The sequence below is a fragment of the Globicephala melas genome, chromosome 5 (assembly GCF_963455315.2).
Source record: "Globicephala melas chromosome 5, mGloMel1.2, whole genome shotgun sequence".
NCBI lineage: Eukaryota > Metazoa > Chordata > Mammalia > Artiodactyla > Delphinidae > Globicephala > Globicephala melas.
The window spans coordinates 4,494,135-4,507,914 of record NC_083318.1 but is presented as its reverse complement, the minus strand read 5'-3'; the positions used below and the strand labels follow the sequence as shown (position 1 = coordinate 4,507,914).

At 52.6% G+C, this 13,780-nt stretch overlaps 1 long non-coding RNA gene across 3 annotated transcripts in view; it reads left to right on the top strand.

Annotated features, from left to right (window-relative positions):
• LOC132597332 (uncharacterized) overlaps positions 1–4,714 on the top strand; it is a 39,355-nt gene extending 34,641 nt beyond the window's left edge. For all 3 annotated transcript variants that reach the window (XR_011377467.1, XR_011377468.1, XR_009563918.1), the window contains exon 4: positions 2,854–4,714. This is a non-coding gene — a long non-coding RNA (uncharacterized lncRNA). The remainder of the gene's footprint in view (positions 1–2,853) is intronic.
• Positions 4,715–13,780: the final 9,066 nt, after the last annotated feature.

The window sequence follows — 13,780 nt, the reverse complement described above, 5'->3', positions numbered from 1 at the left end:
CACAATGCGGCCCTGTTCTCCCCTCCGCTCAGCCGCCGCCCCTCCGGGCTCTCTGGGAGGAGGCTGTGCACGCTGGGGGAGGCTGCCGTTACCGGTTTCCAGGAAGACACGCGCGCGCGCGCTGTGTGTGGCTGGAGACAGGGCACCTCCCCGTTGGCAGCCCCTTGGAATTAGGGGGTGATTTGTTAAGGGCAAAACACGTGTTCCTCAGGCAGGGCCGCCGGTCAGCTCGCTCAAGGGCAGGCTTCCCTCTGCTGAGCCCGGCACGTGCTGAGCCCACTCGGACACTGGGCCTCGGCATGGGCTGTTCCTCTGATCGCGGGGCTGCCTCTCGGTCGCCTGCAAGCCTGAGCTTAAGCGGTTCCTCCTCGGGTTGGGATCTGCCGCCATTGACCGCTGTCTGTCTCGCGGCCCTGTTGGATTTTCCCCATATATTTAGCATCTCTCTTGTCCCTCGAGAGGGTGAGCTTCACGGATCACAGAGCTGTCTTGTTCATGCGCGTCCCCAAAGTGCAGCACAGTGCCTGGCTCAAGAAGGCCACAGTCGAATCTAAACTATGACACAGATGAACCTATCTACGAAACAGAAACAGACTCCCAGACGTAGGGAAGAGTCTTGTGGTTGCCAAGGGGGAGGGGGTTCGGGGAGGGATGGAGTGGGAGTTTGGGATGAGCAGATGCAAACTATTGTATAGAGAATGGGTCAACAACAAGATCCTACTGTAGAGCCCAGGGAGCTATGTTTAATATCCTGGGATAAACCATACTGGAAAAGAATATGAAAAAGAATATATATATTTGTATAACTGAATCACTTTGTTGTATAGCAGAAATTCACACATTGTACATCAACTATACTTCATTAAAATTTTTTTTTAAAAAAAGGCCGCAGTCAAGATTTACTAGATGAACGAATGAATAAACCAACCACCCTATTGAGAAATCAACCTATGAGTCAGTGAGGCCAGGATTCAATGGATCAATTACTGTGTTAATGAGATCAGGGCACACAGGCAGGAATCCTTGTCTGATACGTCTGTCTTTAATCGTCTGATCTTCCCCACTTCACCTCTAAGCCCTTCCAGGGCAGTGGAGGGGCCAGGGGATGGCACAGATGGAGCTAAAGCCATGAGAGAAGGAGACAGGCAGGAAAAGAGGCCGGTGCTTCCCTGGAGGCGCGGGGACTGGGAATGGGGCTCTTAAGGGAGGGCTGGTCAGGGAAGGCTCCCTGGGGGAGGTGAGATAATCCCTGGGTGGAATCCCAAGAGAGATACTGCCGTTCAGCAGGGGGTGGGAGCTGTGTGGCTCTAGCCTTGGGCTCAGCAGGGTTGGTGCAAGAATGAGGCCTGGATTTGCTCTGCACGGGTCTCAAGAAAACCAGGGTCAGTGGAGGACGCCCAGGAGGACCCATTTCATTTCAACACAGGGGGACTTGTCCCAGGACAGAGCCATGCAAAGATGGAATGAACTGTCAGAGAAAGGAATGAGCTCTCTGTCCCTGGAGGTATGTAAAGCTACATAAGGAGAGGAGGGAGGGGTTAGCCTAGGCAGAAAAGCTGCAAAATCTGTTGTGATCCAGAGAATCTACAGATCTATAATAGAAACCTGTCTAATATAGGCAGAGGAGGTATTTATCAGGTAATAAGCGTACACTACTAACATAAATACGCATACAGATGATCATTACAGTTTTTTTTATTTTTTTAATAATGGAAAACATCCTGTCTCCTAAATTCCACCTTTTGAAAGTTATCTTTATGCAATCAGCATGTGTGTATTCAGGCCCTTGGCTGTAAGAATGCTCAATGCAGTATTGTTTGCAACAGAGGAAAAATTGGAGACAGCCTGAAAGTTCATTTATATGTTCATTTTTTGTCTCCCTCTAGATTGAGCTCCAAGAGGGTGGACCCTTGTCTGTCTCATTCACTGCTCTATCTGTCATATCTAGTGGGTATACGAGATACAATGCAATCTTTTTTTTTTAAGTTTTGTATTCTTTGATGAGAGGGAGGGAAAGGGAGAGTGGGAGAGAGAAATGCAAGAAGTGCATCAAAATGTTAACAGCGATTGTTCCTGGGAGATGGAATTAAATTTTGTTTTATGCTTTGTTGTACTATCTACAAAAAACTATTATAAAGTTTATAATGTGGAAAAACTTTAAGTAAAAATAGAATGACATCAGGGTAAAAAAAATTGCTTCATTTGCTGAGCTCTGAGAATAGATTTTTAAAGCCAAACTGAATCGCGTAAGACTATCAGAGCGTCCCTGGTGGCAGCCTTTTGCCATCTGGCTAGGATAACACGAGAACAATCCAACTCATCTGGGTGGGGAAGAAAATAATTTGCAGTTTCGCAGTGGCCGCCCCTAAAACCATGCCCTCCTCCCAAGGTGGCTTTTTTTTTTTTTTTGCGGTACGCGGGCCTCTCACTGTTGTGGCCTCTCCCGTGGCGGAGCACAGGCTCTGGACGCGCAGGCTCAGCGGCCATGGCTCACGGGCCCAGCCGCTCCGTGGCACGTGCGATCTTCCCGGACCGGGGCACGAACCCGCGTCCCCTGCATCGGCAGGCGGACTCTCAACCACTGCGCCACCAGGGAAGCCCCCAAGGTGGCTTTTTTATAACCTCCTTTGGGTGCAGACTTGACATTTATCTGTGCAAACAAGGCATCCATGCTGTTTGGGTATTCCAAAGCACTTCTGCTCAAGGCAGATAACAAAACACAGATAACTCCACTAACAGGTCTCTGCCTTTGAATTTGTCTTCCAAAACAAGCAAGCTCTCTCACTGTTTGGGGAGAAACCAACCTGTTTTGAATTGTTCAAGACTGTGAGATGGCCCTCTCCATTTCTCCAGGGCCAGAGGGATTAGCTTCCACACAGGGCGCTCAGAAGGATGGCCGTCACCCGCTGGAAGTCACCATCACCACTTACCATCTGGGAAGGTGCAGAGCTCCCTATCACTGGAGGTGTGCAAGCCAAGGCGGGGAAACCCCTTGTCCGGGGCATTATATAGGGAATTCGAGGGTCAGGTTAGGGGCCGTGCCAAGGGCTGAATTGTGTTTCCTCCAAATCCAGATGCTGCAGCCCTAACCCCCTGTACCACAGAATGTGACTCTGGAGATGGACCTTTAAAGAGGTGATCAAGTTAAAATGAGGTCACTAGGGTGGGCCTTAAGCCAATAGGACTAGTGTCCTCATAAGAAGAGATTAGGACCCAGACACACACACAGAGAAGGTGATATGGAGACACAGGGAGAAGAGAGGCTTCAGCTTGATCTTGGACTTCCAGCCTCCAAAACTGTGAGAACATGAGTTTCTGTTGTTTAAGCCCTGTCTCTGTGGTCCTGTGTTATGGCGGCCCTGGCAGAGAGGGTACTAGTGTCTCCACTGTCCGGGTGAGAGAGCCATGCTGGTGGGGCAGGGGGAGGGCGAAGTGACACGCCCAGGGTCCCACAGCTACTGGCAAGTCCAGATTCTAGTCCAGGCAGACCTGCCCCAAGTCTTTCTGCTGTACTTGTGATTCGCCATGACGGACGCCCTGGCAGGACTTTGTACAAGATTCTAGAACTGTCTAGAGGAGGAAGGGGACTTGGGGACACCCAGGGAAGCCTTCCTAAAAGAGGTGTCGCTTAAGCCAGGCTTGGAGGAAGAAACCCTCAGCAGGAGAGAGGAGGAGGCCGTCATCCTCCAGGACAGCACAGAACCTCCTACCAATCCCAGGGCTCGGCTCCCGGGAGCGTGTGCATCCCGACAGGATGTCCTGTCACGTTGCACAGAGAGAAGCATGTGCAGACACCACCCACCCCGGCAGCGGGCTCCCAGGTTCTGACTCCTGGAAAGAGACCTGGTTCTAATCGCAGCCCTGCCTCTTTCTGGCTGTGTGCTCTCAGAGGAGTTATACAGCCTGTCTGAAAAAGCTGTTGACAGTAAACGCCCCTCACAGGATGCATTCATTCCTCAGGCGTGTATTTCTCGTGCACCTGCTGTGCGCCAGGCGCTGCTGTAGGCACTAAGGAAAGAACAGGGGACAGAGTACTGCTCCGGACCTATCATTCTAGCCAAGGACCCACAGGGAGGAGGGGAATGTAGCCACGTGGCCAGGGAGGCCTCTCTGCAGAGGGGCACTCTGCAGAAGTCTGTGGGTGGAGAAAAGAAACAGCGATGAGGGCGCGGTGCTCACCGCCGGCCTGCTTCCGTGCTGTTATTTCTAGACACGCCCCCTCTTCCTGCCGCTGCAGCTTCCGTCCGGCCACTCCTAGGATCGACCGTCCCAAGCGCCTCTCCAAACCACCTGCTACTTTCTTGACATCAAATCCAAGAAACAAGCCCTCCTCTTGGCTTAAACCTGAAGTGCTAGTGACCAGAAGGGACCTCAGAAAGGACCGCACGTCTCTCTCACCTCCAATGAGCTCCTCGTTTGCCCCGACCTGGGGACCGAGGGCCCCTGTCTGGTGTCCCTGCTGTTGAAGAGATGGCTTCCCAGGGAGCTGGCACCCCATATTGGAGGGAGGCTGAGGCAGCCAGCCGGCTCTGATGAGCCCTGCTCAGATCCAAGGGCTGGTTCCCCTGCCAGGGTGACAGAGCCATTCCCGCAGCTGGGGGTGTGCAGAGTCCTCCAGGGGAAGCTGGAACCAGGCCAGTCAAGGAGAGGCAGGCAAAGGAGCCCACTAGCTCTCTCTGGGTTCTCACTTTTCTTTCAAAGCCTCCAGCCCATTGCCCGGGGGTGGGGGGGTGGGGCAAGGTGCACTCAGCCTGCTGGAAAAGTCCAGGCTTCCTTCTTGCCAGCTGCCTCCTTGGAGAAGCCTCCGTGACTGGAAAAGCCAGGGTGCTCACAGCCAGGTGGGACCTGAAGATCAAACCTACCAAGGCCTTGCCCTATTTTTACACCAAGTTGTTCGGGAACTTTTGGTTGTTGAGTTGTAATAGTTCTTTATATAGTCTGGATTTTAATTTCTTATCAGATGTATGATCTGCAAATATTTTCTTCCATGCGTTGTCTTTTCACTCTGTTGATGGTGTCCTTTGATGCATAAAAGTTTTTAATCTTGATAAAGTCCAATGTACCTATTTTTTCTTTTGTTGTCTGTGCTTTTGGTGTCATATCCAAGAAATCATTGCCAAATCCAATGTCATAAAGCTTCTCCCCAATGTTCTCTTCTAAGCGTTTTATACTTTTAGGCCTATGTTTAGATCCATTTTGCAAGCTGTGCCGTGTTGCAATCAGGCTTCCGTTTGAAAAATAATCTTCTCTATAGCTTTAAAGTGATACCTTTGTACCGGTGATGCTTTGTACCGGCATTGTACCGGCAATGGTGTTAAATAAGGGTCCGGCTTTTTTGTTTGTATGTGGATATTCAGTTTTCCCAGCACCATTTGTTAAAAAGACTGTCCTTTCCCCATTGGATGCTCTTGACACTCTTATTGAAAATCATTTGCCCATGTATTCGAGGTTTTATTTCTCAGCTCTCTATTCTATTCCATTGGTCTACATGTCTTTCTTTAAGCCATTACCACCCTGTTTTGATAACTGGAGTTTTATAATAAGTTTTGAAATCAGGAAGTGTGAGACTCCTAACATTGTTCTTTTTCAAGATTGTGTTCACTATTCAGGGTCTGTGAGATTCTATATGAATTTTAGGATGGATTTTTCTATTTCTATAATAAATGTTATTGGGATTTTTGTGGGAATTGCACTGACTCTGTAGATCACTTTGGGTAGTATTGATGTCTTAACAATATTAAAGATAAATTTTTTTAAATGGCCTTTAGTCATGCAGCTGCTGTGGAAAACAGTTTGACAGTTCCCCAGAAAGTGAAACAGAATTACCAGATGACCCAGCAATTCCACTCCTAGGTATGTACCCAAAAGAGCTGAAAGCAGGAATCCAACAGATACTTATACACCAGTGTTCAGCATTATTCACAACAGCCAAAAAGATGGAAGCAGCCAAAGCGTCCATCAGCGGATGAATAAACAAAACATGGTCAATCCATATGATGGAATATTATTCGGCCATAAAAAGGAATGAAGTTCTGACACATGCTACACAATGGATGTACCTTGAAAACACCATGCTAAGTGAAATAAGCCAGACACAAAAGAGCAAATACTGTATGATTCTACTTATGTGAGATACCTAGAACAGACAAATTCACAGGCAGAAAGCAGAGTAGAGGTTATGTGGGGTGGAGGGCAGGGAGGAGCGGGGAGTTATTACTCAGTGTGTCAGAGTTTTTGTTTGGGTTGATGAAAACAGTTGCGGAAATAAATAATGGTGATGGTTACACAACATCAGGCTATTATAATTTTTTAATTTTTTTTTTAACTCTTGTTTTTCTCTTAGGCAAATTAAAAGTTCATCAAAATGCGAATAAGTGTGCTCCTGCTGGGGTGAGATTAGAGGTGAATTTTTTCTTTCTTTCCCTATTTTATTTTATTTTTTATTTTTTATTTTTTGGATGTGCCACCGGGCTTGTAGGGTCTTAGTTCCCCGACCGGGGATCGAACCTGTGCCCCCTGCCGTGGAAGTGCGCAGTCCTAACCACCGGACTGCCAGGGAATTCCCTTTCTTTTCCTATTTAAAAAATGTCGATGTGCTTTATTGTATTGCTTTTATGATCAACTCTGTGTACATGTAATTGTCAACACATCCAATGGACCTACTTTCCTTATCACCTTCCCACCCTTCCAGCCCGAGCCCGGATACCCGGGACCTGAGCTTATCCGGGGAGCACGGTATGCAGTTGACAACTGTCCTTTCTTGTTATTCTGAGTCAGCAAGATTCAGGCAGGGAACAAGGCACCCAGGTGAAAGCGCAGGCCTGACCTCCCCACATCTTGGGGACTCAGTGGCTGTAAGCGCCTCTCCTCCTCCCAGCCCCTGCCCTGCACAGATCAGCCTCCAGGCTGGAGAGGATGAGCACAAAGAATGTCTGTTTCCCCACAGGCCGGGAACGGCCTTCTCCACCCAGATGCGGATTCCTGAAAACGCCGTGGCACGGAAGCTCTAATGAAACGGGAAGGCACCCTGTGTCAGCTATCAGTGACGCCACCACAGAACAAGATCTGCAGGCTCATCAACCCTGTGGCTTCCCGATCAGGGGAGGAGAAAAGGTTTGGGAGTCCATTTAGGGCTGCTGACTCTGTTCCTCCCCACCAAGGACATTTTGTTTAAGACTTTCATGTAGTGGCTTCCCTGACGGTCCAGTGGTTAAGACTCCACACTTCCACGGCAGGGGGCACAGGTTCGATCCCTGGCCGGGGAGCTAAGATCCCACATGCTGCCTTGCCATGCGGCGAGGCCAAAAAATAAATAAATACATAAAGACTTTCCTCTAGAGTCACCATTATTTCCTAAAAGAAAAAAACATTTAAACATAGGAAGGACTTAACCTCAGAAGAGGGAAAATAAGAAAGGAGAGTTGTCAACTGCACACTGTTTCCAAAATTATTTTGGAACAATGTATCTTAAAAGTTTGTTTGGGGGCTTCCCTGGTGGTGCAGTGGTTGGGAGTCCGCCTGCCGTTGCAGGGGACACGGGTTCGTGCCCCGGTCCGGGAAGATCCCACATGCCACGGAGCGGCTGGGCCCGTGAGCCATGGCCGCTGAGCCTGCGCGTCCGGAGCCTGTGCTCCCCAACGGGAGAGGCCACAGCAGTGAGAGGCCCGCGTACCGCCAAAAAAAAAAAAAAAAAAAGTTTGTTTGAAACAACCCAAGTAGTCATTGCCAGATGAATAGGTAAACAAAATGTGGGATAGCCATACAATGGAATATGATTCCCTCAGAATCCTGATACATACGAAGGTGTGCAGAACCTCAAACACCTGGTGCTCAGTGAAAGAAGCTAGACACACAGGGCCACATACTGTATGATTCCATTCATCAGAAATGTCCAACATAGGCAAATCGATAGAAACAGGGAGTAGATTGGTGGTTGCCAGGGGCTGGGGGAGGGAGGAATGGCGAGTGACTGTTCATGGGTACAAGGTTTCTTTCGGGGGTGATGAAAATGTTCTAGAATTAGACAGTGGTGGTGGCGGCACAGCCTTGTGAATATGTCAAAACCCACCGAACTGCGTACAGTACGGTAAAATGACAAATTGTATGTTTTGTGAATTATACCTAAATTAAAAGTACAGTTTAAAAAAGTAAATGTAGGAAAACAGTTTTGAATGTACCAAAACGACGGTCTTGATTTACCTTGTGATCCTTGAGGCACAGAGCACTGGGAACCCTCTTCACTGACCGTTCATCTTGAGTTGTTCTGCTGCACGGATTTTGTAACTTACAGATCCACTTTCACAGATATGATTCATCGGAATAGAAGTGAGAGAGCTCACTTGTCCACTCAAGGCAGAATATTCTGAGCTGTCAGTGGTCGAGGGCTGGTGGCGTGGGGTCAGCCCGGCAATTCTGGTCCGCCCTGAACTTGGCAGAGGGCAGAGAGGGGTGGCCAGGTACAGACCATGGCAGCGGTGTACTCGGACGTCTGCGTCTGGACGTCTTCAGCGTGGATGGTGGGCCCTGCTCCTTTGGCCCCTTCTGCCCGCCCCTCCCCGGATCCCCTGAGGCTGTCCACGGATCCTCCGTCCACGATCCTGTTGGGAGTGGATTTTTGGTGTCCAGCGTAAACCGGGAGCTGCATGTCGCACGGGGACCAACAGGGAGCAGCAGGGTCGCACAAGGCAGTGGGCCCACCGCGCAGAAACCCTGGGTGGAGGCTTTCTGAAGGCTGGGGCCCTGGCTGCCCGTCTGGGTTGCGGAATGAATGCGGGGGATGGGGGGGGAGGCAGAATCAGCTCTGAAGCAGAAGTTGTGCAGCCCCTGCAGGCAAGCGTCCACCCTGCTGAAGCTCTAGGAGGTCCCAGGACCCCTCCGGGCGATTCAGGGGTACTTGTGGGCCACGGCACCAGCAGCCTCAGGGGACAGAGTCCCAGGCATGCGCCTGCCTGGTCTGTTCTCGCCTCCCGGCAGACGGGAGCCCCAGGTCATGCCAGCCACGTGTACGCGGGGCTGAGTGGAGCACGGGCACACGTGCAGTTGTGAGTGATGGTGAGTGTGTGTGAGTGTGTGAATGCCGCGTGTGCATGAAGGGTGTCGGTGAGCACGTGTGTGTTTGCTGGGGAGCGAGAGAGAGTGTGAGGGTTTTCCACGGCTGGGGACAGGGCTGGGAACAGGGAGGAGGGGGCTGCTGGTGGGCTGCAGGGGGTCTCCCCACCTCCGGCAGCCGCCTAGGCTTCTGTGTGCTCTGGTGGGGCTGCCCAGCCCTTGGTGGCCAGGCTGTTCTCTCCAGGCTGCCTCTCCCTCCTCCCTTCCCCGCCTACGCCCCACCTCCACCCCCGGGCGCCCCCGTAGTCTCTCTCTCTGTCTCGCGCCCTGTCTGTGGGCCTTCAGACCTCCATCTCTCTCCTTTCCCCCCCTCCCCGCCTCCGTCTGCCTCTCTGTGTCTGTCTGTCTCTCTCATTCACCTCCCTGGAAGGAAGGGCTGACCCAGGCCCTGCCAGGCTCTCTGGCGGCAACAATCCGGCTGTTCGCAGGTTTTAGGGGGCCCCAATGATGCATTCAGGCGGATGGGCCACTCTGGATGTGGGGACAGACACGATAATTAAAGACGGTGCCGGCAGTCAGCACAGCTGGCACCGGGGTGCCCGGGAGAGTGAATGAAAGGGAGCTGTCTGCTCCGGATGCCCCACAAGCCCGCCCACGGAGCCTGGGGGCTCCAGAGAGCCCAGACCGAGAAGCTGCAGGAGCGCAGCCTTGTGTCTGCTCACCCAGCCACAGAGCCCTGTGCACGCCCCCGGGCACACTGCGGTCACAACCCCATCTCATGGGTGGGAAGACTGAGGCCACACAGCACAGTGAGGGCCGTTGAGCCTGGGGAGAGCCCCACTCACCTCTTGAGTGAGAGGAAGGCCTGGTAGCCAAGGGAGACTGTCCACCCTTCAGTCACCAAACGTCCCCTGATGCTTCCATCACCACCTAAGAGGCCCGACTAAGTAACCTCCCAGAGCTGAGTTCTCTCCCTGGGAAGAATTCTGAGTCGGATATAAAGATACTGAAAAGTTCTCCACCCTGTCTCATTCACTCACTCATTCATTTATTCCATGAACACGCACTGGGCCCTCCCAAACCCCAGGCGTGTGTTGGGCCCTGGGGACCCACAATGAACCTGGACTTGAGAAGTGGTGATGGGGGGGCCATGGGGCCCTCCAAGGCCCAGCCTAAGGCCGCTGCCTCAGGAAAACCTTGCCTGACCCCTCCCCAAGCCCCGGCCCTCCCACCTGCCTTTTGGTGGAGGGCGTTGGCTGCGGCTGTCCATCTGTGTCCCCTGGCCTGTGGCCTCGTGGGCCCAGCATGGGGCCTGCCCATGGCAGCAGCTCAACTGTGCTGTTTGTATAAGCGGTGCTGACAGCATTTTCTAGGTGAAATGCGAGGGTTCATGCACTGGTGAGAGGTTATGAGAGTTAGCGCTTCAGACTGGTGGGGGGAGGGCGGGGAAGCAGGGGCAGGGGTGGCGTCGGAGGCCAGGGCAGTGGCCTGGCCTTGGACCGCGAGGACGCTGCTTCTGACCTGGAGCCGCCCCAGACGGGCCCTGCCCTCCTGGGCTGACCCTGGCCTTTCCCGGAGGCCGGCCACCCCACACTCCAGAGCCTAGGGATGCACTCGTGCTAGATGTTCGCAGACGGGGAAGCTGAGGTTCAAAGAAGTAATCCGTCCAGATGCACAGCTGCCCAGAAGCAGAACTGGAATTCAAATCCAGATGCGTCTGACTTCTCCCACTGAACAAAACAGCCTAACAAAGTAAGAATAATAGTAGCAACAGCAACAACGGTCCTCTGCAGATGAGCTTCCCGTGTTTAAACGCACTTTCTCTGGGACTTCCCGGGTGATCCAGTGGTTAGGACTCCGCTCTCCCACTGAAGGGGGCCCCGGTTCGATCCCTGGTCAGGGAACTAAGATCCTGCACGCCGCATGGTGCGGGCAAAAAGTTAAAATTTAAAAAGAGAAATAAACACAGGCACTTTCTCAAACTTTATCTCCCTGGAAGCTCACTGCAGAGCTGTAGGGAAACAGCCTCAGAGGGGCCGCACTCTTGGCCCATTCCCTTGGCAGGAAGGGGCAGATCCAGAGCACGTGAGGCCAGCCTGGTTCCTGGCCGGAGCTGCGTCAGGACCGCTGGGCAAGGAAGGGGGAGCAGCCCTCCGGCTCCCCTCAGAGGCCAGCCAGCCACGACTGCCTGCAAACTCACTGGGAGGCCTGGACATCAGGGTGGGAGTAGCAGCCCCTGGGAGGCGGGGGAGCAGCCCGGTCACACACTCCTGCCCAGCACACCCCCTCCTCCGCTTGGGCTACGTGTCCCAGCCAAGCTCGCGTGCAAAGCCGCCAGGGTCCATCCCACTCTGACCTGTTTTCCTGTCAGCTGCTGTCGGGGTTAGGTCAGGCCAGCTCTGGGTGTCCTGCCAAAGCAGAGGTGGCCGTGGTGTCAGATGCAGCGTCCTCTGCCCTCCCTGCCGTTGCACACCCCATCCCGTCCACGGCCGAGAAGTCTTTCTCCTCTCAGCTCTCTTGTCAACTCTGACTCAGCTGTCGCAACACTGCCGGAATGACACCGTCTCCAGGAAGCTTCTGGACTCCCCCAGGTGGAATTATCCTGGCAGCTCTGTCCCTGCTGTTATTGCCATTTCGGGTTTAGCCATCTCTCTGACCGTCGTGGTTACAGCAGAGGTCCCCAACCCTGTCGGGCGGCTTGACTCACTCTTTTTCCTGGGGGGGGGGGTCACTTTAAATCAGGGCATGTGAGGGTATGGGGGTTCCAGACTCAAGTGTAGGTCACGCAGAGAGAGAGAGCTACGGAGATGTCCAGTCAGATTGAGAGGCTCAACGGCCACTTCACGATGGGAGGAGGCCTGGCTGCCACCACACGGCCCAAAATCCAACAGCCTCTGCTGCGATGGGTCAGGCTGCCCTGCTCTGCCCGGCAGCTCAGCTGACCCCTTAAGAAGCTCAATTTCCTTGAATAAGCAGACATCAAACATACTCTGGACCACGCATGGTTCACTTGCTCCCCTTGGCAGTCATGCAAGGTGGGTAGCACCATTGTACCCATTTTACAGATGCGGAAACTGGGGGCACAGAGACGTCAGGAAGCTTGCTCGAGGTCACATTGCTAGTATGTGGCAGAACTGGGATTGAAGCTCTGGCCCTGTGGTGCTGCTGTCCGTCTCCTTCACAAAAGCCCTTTGTTCATCACCGAGGACCAGCTCCCCCTGGCAATCAGAACCCAGGGCAGGGAGGGCAGGCGTGGGGGCCAGGAGTACTGGTGTCAAATGTGACAGTCCAGCCTCCATCGGCAAGCATCCTTCTGCCTGTGTGGCTTTAGGCAAGTTGCTTAACCTCTCTGGGCCTCAGATGTCTCCATTCTAGAATAAGGATAGGACAATACCATCCATTCAGCGTGCACTGAGCACCTCCTGTGTGCCGGACCCAGTTCCAGAACCCGGGAACACAGGCGTGATCAGGACAGGCAATACTGTCTCCGCAGGAGGTAGGAAGGACAGAGCTGTGGCCATACCTCGTCCACCGCAGCCAGGACAAACACCTTCAGAGGCGGACGGCTCTGTTTAACGCTCTACCGGGTCTTGCTGATTGTGTCTGAGGAGAGTGAGGATTTGGAAGATGCAGCGGGGAGGGGATGCCAGGTGGGAGCAGTGCATAAGTAAAGGCAAGGTGGCCGGGATGAGTGGGCAGCCCAGGGTGAGGTGCCCCTGCTCTAGGTACTGAACGTGAGGCCCTGGGGTTGCAGTGTCCTCTCTGCATCCCTGGGTTGGGGGTGAGGTGACAAATGGCAGCGACAGGCTGGCAGTCCCTGGGCATGTCCCTCGGTGCTGGAACCCCCGTCTGATAGCTTCCCCATGTGTTCCCTGGACTGTTCCCAGCAGATCAAACCCACCTGCCTGGCCGGGCCCAAAGCAGAAACACCCATGGGTCCCAGCTGAGAAAATCTGTCTTTTGTTTTCAGAATCACTTTCTCTCTGAATACAAAAGCAATAATTTTTTGTCATCAAAATAAAGTTGGAAAAGCTAGAAGGAGGCCAAACTCATATGAAAAATCACGTGATCACCCCATCCAGACCCCCAGAGACAAACCTTATTAATATGTTGGCAAACAGGCCCTCCCCACCCCACACCGGGTGTCTCCTGTACACTTTTCAAGACGGTTGAGATCAAGCTGTACCTGGAATTTTGGGTTCAGCTCTTCTCACATAACATATAACACGTCAGCATCTAAAATCATTCCTGATTCTTTCCGATTACAAAATTATGATCTTCTCATTGCAAAAACAAATCAAGTGGGACTTCCCTGGTGGCGCAGTGGTTAAGAATCCACCTGCCAATGCAGGGGACACGGGTTCGAGCCCTGGTTCGGGAAGATCCCACATGCCGCGGAACAACGAAGCCCGTGCGCCACAACTACTGAGCCTGTGCTCTAGAGCCCGAGAGTCACAACTACTGAGTCCACGTGCCACAACTACTGAAGCCCACGCACCTAGAGCTCGTGCTCCGCAACAAGAGAAGCCACCGCAATGAGAAGCCCACGCACCACAACGAAGAGTAGCCCCCGCTTGCCGCAACTAGAGAAAGCCCATGAGCAGCAACAAAAGACCCAACACAGCCAAAAAATAAATAAATAAAATTTAAAACAAAACAAAAAAAAATCAAGCACTTACAGAGATGTGGAACAGAGAAAGTCCAAGAGAAAAAGGAAAGGGAAAGTTTCACA